The sequence below is a fragment of the Austrofundulus limnaeus genome, unplaced genomic scaffold (genome assembly GCF_001266775.1).
Source record: "Austrofundulus limnaeus strain Quisiro unplaced genomic scaffold, Austrofundulus_limnaeus-1.0 Scaffold7, whole genome shotgun sequence".
NCBI classification, from domain to species: domain Eukaryota; kingdom Metazoa; phylum Chordata; class Actinopteri; order Cyprinodontiformes; family Rivulidae; genus Austrofundulus; species Austrofundulus limnaeus.
Genome location: NW_013952409.1, coordinates 4,488,261 through 4,499,720, shown reverse-complemented (window position 1 = coordinate 4,499,720; position 11,460 = coordinate 4,488,261). Strand labels below are relative to the sequence as shown.

General features: G+C 39.8%; 1 long non-coding RNA gene across 1 annotated transcript in view; it reads left to right on the top strand.

Moving 5' to 3' along the window:
- The window catches only part of LOC106536892 (uncharacterized), a 116,428-nt gene that overhangs the window by 69,625 nt on the left and 35,343 nt on the right, over positions 1-11,460 (top strand). Inside the window, exon 2 of the long non-coding RNA XR_001312585.1 lies at positions 922-1,063. This is a non-coding gene — a long non-coding RNA (uncharacterized LOC106536892). The remainder of the gene's footprint in view (positions 1-921; positions 1,064-11,460) is intronic.

The window sequence follows — 11,460 nt, the reverse complement described above, 5'->3', positions numbered from 1 at the left end:
CAATAGAAATGTATATTTAAGATTAATCGTGATTAATTCACAGCTACTTTGGGATTAATCCGATTAAAAATATTAATCATTTGACAGCATTTATAATTTTGCAGTATTTAAAGCAGTCTAAGCACATCTGTGTTAATAATCTTTTTAAGTTTTGTAGGTTCATTTTTTTTTTTTTGACGTTTTTGTTTATAAAGTCGTCTTTGACTTATTTATGGGATGAACTTTTGGCTTTCAGCTGAATCATAAAGAACCTAAATGATGCCAGGGCTGCTTAAAGGTTCAAACCACAACACAGAACTCATGCACGCTGTTGTGGATACAAGGTGTGGCAGTGTCGACTGTGCAGGAGAGAAAGACAGATTGTGGCAGATAAATACAGGGGAGGTGAGGGAGAATATTAAAGACAATGAGCAAAATATCCTGGGATGACTCACTTCAGAGCTCGTCAGTTAGATTGAGGTTTCCTGCGAACAAGCATCTGCTTCACGCTGTAAATCTGAATATAGTTCTTAATAATGGTTTAGCATTTAATAAACATTATTTTACATTAAAAAAACTGTAAATAATACTTCCTGTAAAGTTGATTATAGTCCAGGAGGGAAGGAGGGATCCAGATTTGCTCCCTGACATGCAGACAGATACTGTWCCCTCCAGCCAGACAAATGTTGCCTGACCCGTCAGCTTGCTAGCAGGAGCAGTGAGGTAGATAATAATTGTCAGCTTGGTGGTGCCATCGGCTGTGCCAGGGTGGGCTATGCTTGTGAGTTCTGGCTAATAAAGACTCGATCACAGCAGTATTCGCGGCTTAAAGGAAAAAAAAGAGAAAAGCTGTAGAAAAAGACAAAGAAACATTTCAGTGTTTGATAAATAAAATATGACTTCTGCTTGATTTTCTCTTTCTTTTCTTCTTTTTATTCACAGAAAAAAACAGACATTAAAAAAGAGGAATCGTGCAAAACAAAGCAGAAGCAAGAACCTGTTGGATGATGGGTCGAGCTGGAACACCTGAATGAGACGTAAACATGAGTTAAATCACCATTCAAGCTGTGAGCAAGTTTTTACTGTGAGTCAAATTACTTCGTTATATTAACTGTCTTGTTATTGAAGTWAGTCAGTTCGTCACTCATTGTCACGGTTGTTGAAGGGAAAAAGTGTGACAAAGTACTGTTAGGGTTTTTATTTATCCTTAAACTGTTTGTTGGGAAGTACAGATTACACTGCAGGAAGGGTTCAAAGAAATCAATTTAACAAACTGAGAGAATTATTTAGTTATATTTAAGTTTAAAAAGGTGACAATATAATTATGTAAAGTTTAATAGAAATAAGTTTGTTACACTCTTTGAACTTGGGCTTCTTGGCTGTATAGTGTCTAGTTCTGATTTTCGGACATGTTGTCCCTCAACATGTCATTATGGGTAACAAATTGCATCCAACCTCCTGGACTTGTCAAATAAAGTCCAGGTGTCCAAAGGAAACATCCAGCTGTGKAAAACATGGCTAAATATGTCAGAACCTTGACACAGAAAGTAGAATTTGGACCCCTGATGTAAAGAAGAAGTTTGGTTTTTTGGCAGTCTTACATATGAATATGTTAGAACTAGGGGTGCAACAATACATGTACCTGTATGGAACCGTATCGAACAGTACTTTAGGTTCAATACACACTTGTATCGAACAATACAGATTTTTAAAATTTACTTTATCAACTTGTCTTCTGAAGATGCTCTGTGTTGAAGGATCAGTGGATCTGTGTTCAACTACTCCACCTAGGCTGTATTTCTGAGCGCAGATCCACTGAGAAACTTGCTGTTTCAGTAACATTTAATTTAAAAACTGTACTTTTGAGGTTAAACAAATGTTAGTAATTAATTTAAATAAATTACAAGTTAAAAGGGGCATGGAAATTTATCTTTTTTGCATCCAAAAAATACCGAACCGTGGGACTAAATTATCAAACCGAACCGAATCGTGAATTTTCGGTATCCTTGCACCCCTAGTTGGAACGTGACCGATCGTTCAACACATCAGCAATGAGGGCTTTTTTTGTTTTGTTTTTCTTTACCACCCATTTGTATTTTTGTCAAGGCAACAGAGACATATTTCGAATTCCCTTGTCACGGTGAAGCTCACTTCCTGTCACTAGCCCCAGGGTGGGAGTACAGTGACGAACACCACCCACATCAGCTCCCGAGCCGGCAGTCAGGCAAACAGGCAGGGTGACACGTGGGTCATTTGTTCCTGTCACAAGGACAGAAATAGTGTCCCGTCTCCTCCTGGGGTGGACAAACCGGCTCCCAGTCACTGGCCTGCCGCTTGGGCGGGATGTGCTTGTGTTGTGATTACCTGCCTCGGCAGAGGAAGGCCTTTCTCTGAGGACCTCTGGAAAAATGCTGCTCTTTGCCAAGTGCCATGATTAGTACCCCAGCCGGTTCCTGGGTCAACTCAAAGGACAGAGGTGTCTAGACCAGCCAGGGGATTTCCACAGTCTGAGCTGTAATTATTGCTGCTTACAGTAGAGCCCCCAAATTTTGGAGCACATGTTCCAATTTGAGGCTTGTACGAAATTACTCCATTCTGGGGTGGGATTAGGCTCAGACATTGGCTTTATATACGGTTGCATTTTTATTGTTTAAGCTTGATTCAAGAGATGTGTAACTTTGAAAAAACCCCAGACAGTTYAACTAAATGATTGTATTGATTGATTAGGTTTAGTACTGAAGCAAGCACCCTATGTTGTCCATGTTCTCTGTTTTGTGTCCAGTTTTCTCCTGCACAACAAACTCATTCCTGGCATTTGCCAGAAAAAGCATAACGAGTTAATGGTTCGGAACTCTGGCTTATCTTGGCCATCAATGCAACAAAAGCTATAATTATCCGCAAAATAAACTTGCTTCCTTGATTGTTAAGCAAATAATGCATTAAACAGTTCCAGATAAACCACTCTGTTGCCAGCTCCTGTGGAGAGTTCAGGCAACCCGTTCTGTAGTAGGGTTACTCTGGATGTAGTTGGATGTTCAAGTGGAATATGAGCTCTGTAGACAATTATTTCTAAAAAAATGGATTCAATCGAAAGAAAAATAAATATTTTATTTGAACTACACTGTATTTTAATAAACGCTCAAACAATATTTTAGGTATTGTTCTTTCTGTTCCTTTCCTTCTCCCCACTCGGTCAGGCCTTCCTCCTCGATAGCCATGGAAGCCTGGCACTGGTCTAAAGGTCTCAGCCAGCTCTGGGCAGCTGGGATCTGGTGGAGCTCCCCGCAGTTCAGCTGTACACTGGCAGCCCCTGTCCTCTCGCCCCCGCCGCTCTTAATTTTGCCTTTTTACCCCAGCCAGTCCCAGAACACAATGGAGGAGCACTGTGTGGTGAACTAAAACACACACACCGCTGGGCGTGCAGACACATCCACACGTTTGCACGCCATTGAAAGAGACAAGAGCAAAGGCGGAAAGAGGACCAGACGCCTCTCAGATGCTGGACTTGGCTTCGTGTGCCACTTGACACAGACGGCTGCACACAAGATAACTGTTGTTTATTGTTTATGGTAGGACCCTCTGCCGCACTCGCTGCTCTCTTCATCTAGACTCCTAAATGGTCACAGCCAAAAACCACATGGGGAAAAATAAAACTCTATGTAATCTGTGTAAATGTGATCAGGTTTGTCATGTTTGCCCAGACTGTATGTAAACTTATTGTACAATCTTTGGAACAATATATTGAGTGTAACATATTGAGTGGGAAATGGCTGATTAAAGACAAACTAGCCATTGATGTTTATCGCTGAAATGAATGTTAACTGTGCAGGATTAATTCTTGGAAATGAATAAGTCATTTTTTATTAATCATTGGTTTTCATGTTTACAAGTATTACATTCATTTTATTTTTGGACTATGAATTTCAGCCTGAGCAATATTTTTGCCTTCTCAAACCTCAACTGTCACCCAGTGGCAAACCAAACCTGTGCCAGGTTCTCAGGGCTTAAAACCAACAGTAGCTGTGTTTCCATTGACCATGAAAATGCGCAAATTAGAATTTCGAAAATAAATTTGCTCAATGGAAACACATAAATTTCGAAAAAAGTTACGTTTTTCGACAAAATGTTTTTGTGATAGGAAGAGTTGTTTTCGGCCATATCGAAATTGATGTATTCCGCAAAACTACAATGGAAACACTTTTTTCGCGTCACGGGAGTCATGTGATCAAGAACCGACTGTTTCTACTGGCGAAAAGACAACGACGAAGAAGATGACAGGAAGTAAAAGTAATAGTGAAATCACCGAAGTAGTAAAAGAAAAAATTAAACTCACCGACTACATTTTCCCAAAAACGCAGCATACGTAGCCACTCCCAAGTATAAGGGGCTTGTCGCTCAAAAGCCTAGATAAGACGCCGACGTCTCCTCTGATGGCTGATGATGAGCGCTAGTCTTGTGTTAGCAATATGCTATGTGTTTTCATCCATTGCCACCATGTTTGTAATGAATTATCGTGAGAACAAAYGTATTTACGCGTGACTTTATAGCGTTTCTTACTTAATGGAAACACTGCAATTGCGAAACTGTGTTTTTTGACATTAACAGAATATCGACAAAGTTTTGCGCACATTTGCAATGGAAACGCAGCTAATAAGAGACAATCGTTCWATGGTGCATTAAAGAAATACCAGATTTTATCTCACGGCAAAGTTTGTCCCGTAATCCCACATTTAGTACTTAAGTATTTCCATCTTTACTTGTACTTGCGTAAAGTTTTATAGTTTTATAGTTTGATGTGTCATTCTTAAACTTTCGTGAAAACGTCGGCGTGGAAGAGGCTGCTGCAGGGCATTCAGCAGGCCTGACGGTGAGAAAGCGTGAATAGCAGGGTATCCCTGAGCTCGATGAAAAGATCCTGCTGACGGCTGTCCTGCCGGGGTCACAGCCCCTCCACGCTGCCCTGTGAAAAAAGAGTGAGCGTTAACAGGCGTAAAAGGGAGACTCTCTAAAAGAGACTTGGACTATGATCTTGTAAATAATTGCGTTCATTGTTCTTTTGCCACTGTTGGTTATGGTCACAAGCTGTTTAGAAGGCCCCTGTCTGTCTGGTGCCCACCATGAGCCCGGTGTCAGTCCCTTTGCCCCTGAGGGGAGCAACTTGTGCCAGGGGTGAAGACGCCAGCTCCCTGACCCAGTGGCCCTGCATCTGACGTGCCCACACCAGTAGAAAACAGTTCCTGGGCCAGCTCAGAGACTCGGGGCATGCTGTGCGCATGCAGCTCAACTGTTAAAAGAAGCTGGTTCAAAGAGCACATTCTTGCCCTCAGCCCAACGGCGAAATAGCAAGCTCTTTCGCTTGTAGTGTCAAAGCACCAGATTGTTTCATTTTATTGCTTTGCCTTTATCTTGACTGACTCTGCTACAATCTGATTGGATGCAGCCGGTTATTAGACTCAGTTGTTTGCTGTGGGAACAGCAGATGGCCTATTTGGACCAGATTACCTGTACACCTTATCTTAAGTGCAGAATTCATCCCAAGTGTTTGAATGTTTTAGGAAAACTGCTTGTTCGTGATGAAAACATTATGCAGAAAGATTTAACTTGTTCAGATGTTAACACCTACTTGTACTTCATGACAGATGGTTATTGTTTGAATGAGTTTGGAAGCTGACATGACACTTAATTACAGAAGCAACATATTTATGGTAGAGGGGATTTTGTCACTCAATAAAGAGCTGAAGAGGCAGAAGCAGAAAAAACTTCTCATGAAGTTATGTCTTTTCTTTCTATAATCTTCAAAATTTCTGTTTTATTCACACACATGACTCGGTTGGATCACAACCTCTGAAGTCAAATATATATTAAAAAAAAAGCCTGGGAATGCCCAGCCCAGCACAGCAAACTCTGCAGCCTGTAATGAAAGAACCTCAATGACATCATGTGTGTGAGGCTCTGTAACAGTGCTGTTCGCCTCCTTAAAATTTCAATGGCTAAGTGGAACACACAGGCTGAGCTCGGCAATGGAAGACAGATGCTCTTGAGCTCTTTCTTGCCATCTAAATCACCCCTTTCCTTTTTCATCAAGATAGGTTTAGGAGACTTTGACTAAGGGTCTCCTTCATAAAGGAGTACGTCTGATTTTACTGTATGGTAAATGTCAGAAAGTAAATACAAGCCTTTTGTAACAAAGCAGAAATGAATCTAATCGGCCCCAGGCCCTTATGTTTGATCTGCACCCTCTTGAGTTCAGCACAGCTAACCACATTTTGAATATACAGGATGTTATGGCGTTTTGTTGTAAAATAATCTGACGTCACAGAACAGGAAAACCGATATCATATGTTTCTTGATGAAAACTGTAGATTGTAAATTCATACCACCTCGGTCTTGTCTTTGTTACTCCTTGCAGGTTTGTTTATTTATTCCCAGTACAACCAGTTAGCAGGTTTGCATAAGAAGTTTGTTACTTTTGCCTTTCATATTGTGTACGTTATCTTGCTGAGGACTTGCATCTGTGTTGCATTTTAGCAGAGCATAGAAAATTGGAAATTTTAAACCAGCAGCAGAAAATTTGAACAAACCCTGGACTTGATATGACAAGATTGTTGTGTTGAAGATACATTGGGATTCATACACAGCAAAAATAAATGTAGATGTTTTTACAGGTTTGGCTGCAGAGGATCATTTCACCACAAGCAAGCGGAGATCAAAAACTCTTCAAGTCGACCGGTAGTTATATTGGAAGTACAGAAACACACCCACGCACGTTCAGTTTCCCAGATAGTGTGAGATGGTCTCTAAAAAACATGTTGCATGTTTTTATCATGGATTTGACATCCGGCTGTCAATGGATATTGCTAGGAATGCAAAAACAAGGAGTGCATCAAATGCAAATACTGCTTACAGCAGAATACACTTTTCCTGTTTTTGCTTGCATCAGACATTCTTCAACCTCACCAGAAAGTGTGAGCGAAGTCGTTTGCATGATCCTCCAGCCTTGTTCTGCTATGGCAATGGTCTCAGACGAAACAAAGCAAAAACAGATGTTAAGTCAAATTATAGGAGGAGAAAGCATGAAATCTCTAATTGCACTGACTCCACAAGCCTTTAAATTTATGGCAGTAATAGTTTGAATAGACTTTGATCCCGATCTGCGCTGGAATTCACACAAGTAGTGATACATTTTTTTGCGTCTCGTGTGTTTTTTACAGTCAAATCTTATTAACAGCAAATCATGTTTAACCTTTGTGGCAAAAGTAACATTTTAGGTTTATTGTTTATAATTTCTTGTAATACAGAGACCTTTGACAAGCACGACATTGAGTTTTGTTTTTAAGCTCAGTGTAATCTGTTTGATTTTACTTTCTGTTTAACACCAACCTTACAACACAAAGAGTCCATCCATTCATCTTTTTTTCAATCGCTTTTCCAAGTTCATGTCATGGAGACAGCGGAGTACGGAGAAATGTTAAGACATCCTCCTCCTCAGTGACACTATCCAGCTCATGCAAAAGTGTTCTTTAAGTCTTCTACGTGGTTTTTGAGACCCCAGAGTGCCGAAAGCATCCTGATCAGATTATCAGACCACTCKGACTGACTCCTTTTGAAGCAGAGAAACAGTGGCTCCACTCCAAGCGCCTCGTGGATGACCAAGCTTCTCACCCGATCTCTGAAGCTAAAGCCAGCCGCCCTGCACAGGAAACTCGTTTCAGCTTCTCGTATTCTGGGATCTCGTTCTCTCTGCCACAAGTCAAATCTTATGATAGTGCATGAGGGCTGGGGCGTAAATCGACCAGTAAATCGAATCCTTTTTCACCATGACAGAGTAGGGAAATGCCTCTATTACTGTTGATAAAGTCCCAAAGTGGTCTATTCATTCCTGCTATTACCCGTGAACAAGACACAGAGATACCACTGTTTGTCGGTCATGAACCATAGCTTCAAATATGGAGGAGGTGATTCTCATCCCAGCTGCTTCACACTCAGATATAAACTGCTGGAGGTCTTAGTTTGACGACGCCTAAAGAAACACATCACCTGCAAGAAACAAAGGTGCAGACCTGACGTTTCAAACCTGATACTTTCATCTTCGTGCATTGAGGTTTTATCCACAAACATCACAAAAACGATGAGTTACAGTTGGCAACCCTGGCAGGGAACAACTTCAACAAGAATGAGCCCAAGTTTTAATTTCTGTACAGTTCGTATTATTTTTGAATTGTTCCTCACCTTTTTACAATTTGTTTGTTTTCAAATGCATTATAATAGTTAAAACTACAGCATAAAGCATAATTTCATATATGTATACCTACACTGTATTGTGTACAATGTACCTGCACAATATCTGCTTATGGAGTTGTGAATTCTGTTGTTTTTGAGGGGGTATTTTTTGCTCTTAATTCATTCTTTGTATTGTAAATGTGTAAGAATACCATATCAAAATACTATCAATACATTGTTAATAGAATATATGAGTAGGACATTACACTTGTTGTTTGTTGACATTACACAGTGCTTTGTTTGTGTTTTTCTTAAATACTTTGTGCTTTAAGGCCATTTTATTATTTTTTTATTTATTATTATTATTATTATTAATCATTTATTCATTTTATTTGTAACAATACACAAAAAAATGCAATCAAAATAAAATCAAAATAAAATGAAAGGCAGCAGAAGAAGAATAAATCGTATATCTGTTCCTTTTTATACCCAAAATACTGAATGTTCAAAATAAAAGTAAATTACAACAAAAATCAAAACAACTGAAAACACTCAAAAAACTAAAAGCAAAGATAAATTTAAAACACCAGCTCAAAACAACAATTAGCATTAATTCACTATACTAGATTTAATCATTCTCTTTAATATATACAAGGATCTGGCATTTTAAACCTCATCTTCCAGACCATTCCACAAACTTATTCCCTGGATTAAAGTGGATCGCTCATTTAACTTGTTGGAAATAAACAAAYAAATGTATGTATACAATTACATAACAGAACGTAACCTGAGGCTGTTGTTTAATTGAGGGAAACAAGTAAAGACTGCTAATGAGGTGTAAATAGCAGAAATCATGCATCCATTTCTTTTACCTGTTTTTTTTTTTTTTTTTTTTTAGCTCTTGAAGTTCTTCATCTCCCCAGCGGTCATTGTGCAAGAGACAGGGTATACTCTGGACTGGCTACAAGTTCATCACAGGCCCACTTAGAGACATTTAAAACAAACAACCAAACCCATAGGGACAATTAAAATTAAAAGTTGCCAGTTACTTTAGAATGCATGTTTTTGGTGGGAGGAAACTGAACATGTGTGCACCGGGGCGCCAAAATCCACACAGAATATAAAGGCCCCAGCTGGGAGCATCAGTCATGCTGAATATGTTTTTAATATAYAGTAAGTTGTAGCGATACTTATCAGATAAAGCTCATGATCTAAATGATACACTTTCTCCACTTCTTTCCACATGATGCATTTTTGTGTGCTGCTCTTTGACGTCTGTTTGACTTTGTGCACTGGAACCAGAAAAATAATCTGCTGCATAGAAGTTGTCAAATAAAGACGTAAACCTTCGTTTACCCCATCCATGGGGTCAGATGTAATTAACTCAAGATCTGGTCTTGGTTGTTTGAAAATAAAATCTCAGTTATTCATTGCGGGGCTCCCACAAACCCCAGGCAGTATGCACATATAGCAACATATACACATATTTCCGTTTTACAAGTTTAATCCAAATCAGATTTCTGTCAGGTTTACCCTAAACACTTTGGGATTAATACATCTTTGTTTCCTCCGCTCGTGTGTTTGCCCCTCAGATACCCTATCAGAGGGCTACCTTGCTGTCCATGTGCTGCGTAGAGGCCAATTAGAGGTTAGGCGATGTGCATGAAGATGGCGACACATGGCAGTCATATGTGACTGAGGCCCCTGGAAGTCTGATGTGGCACCCATTAGCACACAGCATCAACAGTGGCATGGGAGCACATGTGGTGTGTGCAGCTTGAACAAATAAGGCCCTCTGTGTTTTGCAGTGAATAATTCTTTTGCCTTATTATCAGTTTAAAGTGTGGTTTGCTGGTGATGACATCAATAACAAACAGAGCACTCCGGTTTCCTCCTTCGGGATGGAAACTCCTGCTTTGAACTGAAACAATTCATCTTTTCATTCCCAATGGGATAAGGAGAGAAAGTCTTGTCTAATCAGGAATGGAGGTTTAGATGCTCTAAAACACAAATGTCAGCTTTTTAAATAGAAGACTGGTATTTCAAGTTTATGGTGGTTTTTAATGTGAAAAAAGAAATCCATCAAACTATCCGTTTACCCTTCTATCCACCCACTCATCTACACATCTGTCTACCCATCTTCCCACCCACCCATTTATCTACCCACCCACCTATCAACCCATCTATCTACCAATCTTCCCACCCACCCATCTATTTATCCATCTTCCCACCAACCCATCTATCTACCCATTTATCTACCCACCTACCAATCAACCCATCTATCTACCAATCTTCCCACCAACCCATCTATCTACTAGGGGTGCAACGATACAGGAAATTCATGGTTCGGTTCAGTTCAGTTCAGTACTTCAGTCTCACGGTTCGATATTTTTTCGATACAAAAAAGATAAACGTCCATGCCCCTTTTAACTTGTAATTTATTTATATTATTTATGAACATTTGTTTAACCTCAAAAGTCCAGTTTTTTAATTAAATGTTGCTGAAACAGCAAGTTTTTCAGTGGACCTGCGCTCAAAAATGCAGCCTAGGTGGAGTAGTCGAACACGGATCCACTGATCCTTTAACACAGAGCATCTTCAGAAGACAAGTTGATAAAGTAAATTTTTAAAATCTGTATTGTTCGATACATCACTGTTCGATATGGTTTGATACAGATACATGTATTGTTGCACCCCTACTATCTACCCATTTATCTACCCACCCACCTTTCAACCCATCTATCTACCAATCTTCCCACAAACCCATCTATCTACCCATTTATCTACCCACCCACCTATCAACCCATCTATCTACCAATCTATCTACCAGTCTTCCCACCCACCCATCTATTTATCCATCTTCCCACCCACCCATCTTCCCACCAACCCATCTATCTACCCATTTATCTACCCACCCACCTATCAACCCATCTAGTATCTACCAATCTTCCCATCAACCCATCTATCTACCAATCTTCCCACCAACCCATCTATCTATCAATCTTCCCACCCACCCATCTATCTACTAATCTTCCCACCAACCCATCTATCTACCAATCTTCCCACCAACCCATCTATCTAGCTATTTATTTACCAACCCATCTATCAACCCATCTATCTACCCATTTATCTACCCACACACCTATCAACCCATCTATCTACCAATCTTCCTGCCAACCCACCTACAGTGGTTTGCAAAAGTATTCATACCCCTTGAACTTTTCCATATTTTGTCACATTACAACCACAAACATAAATATA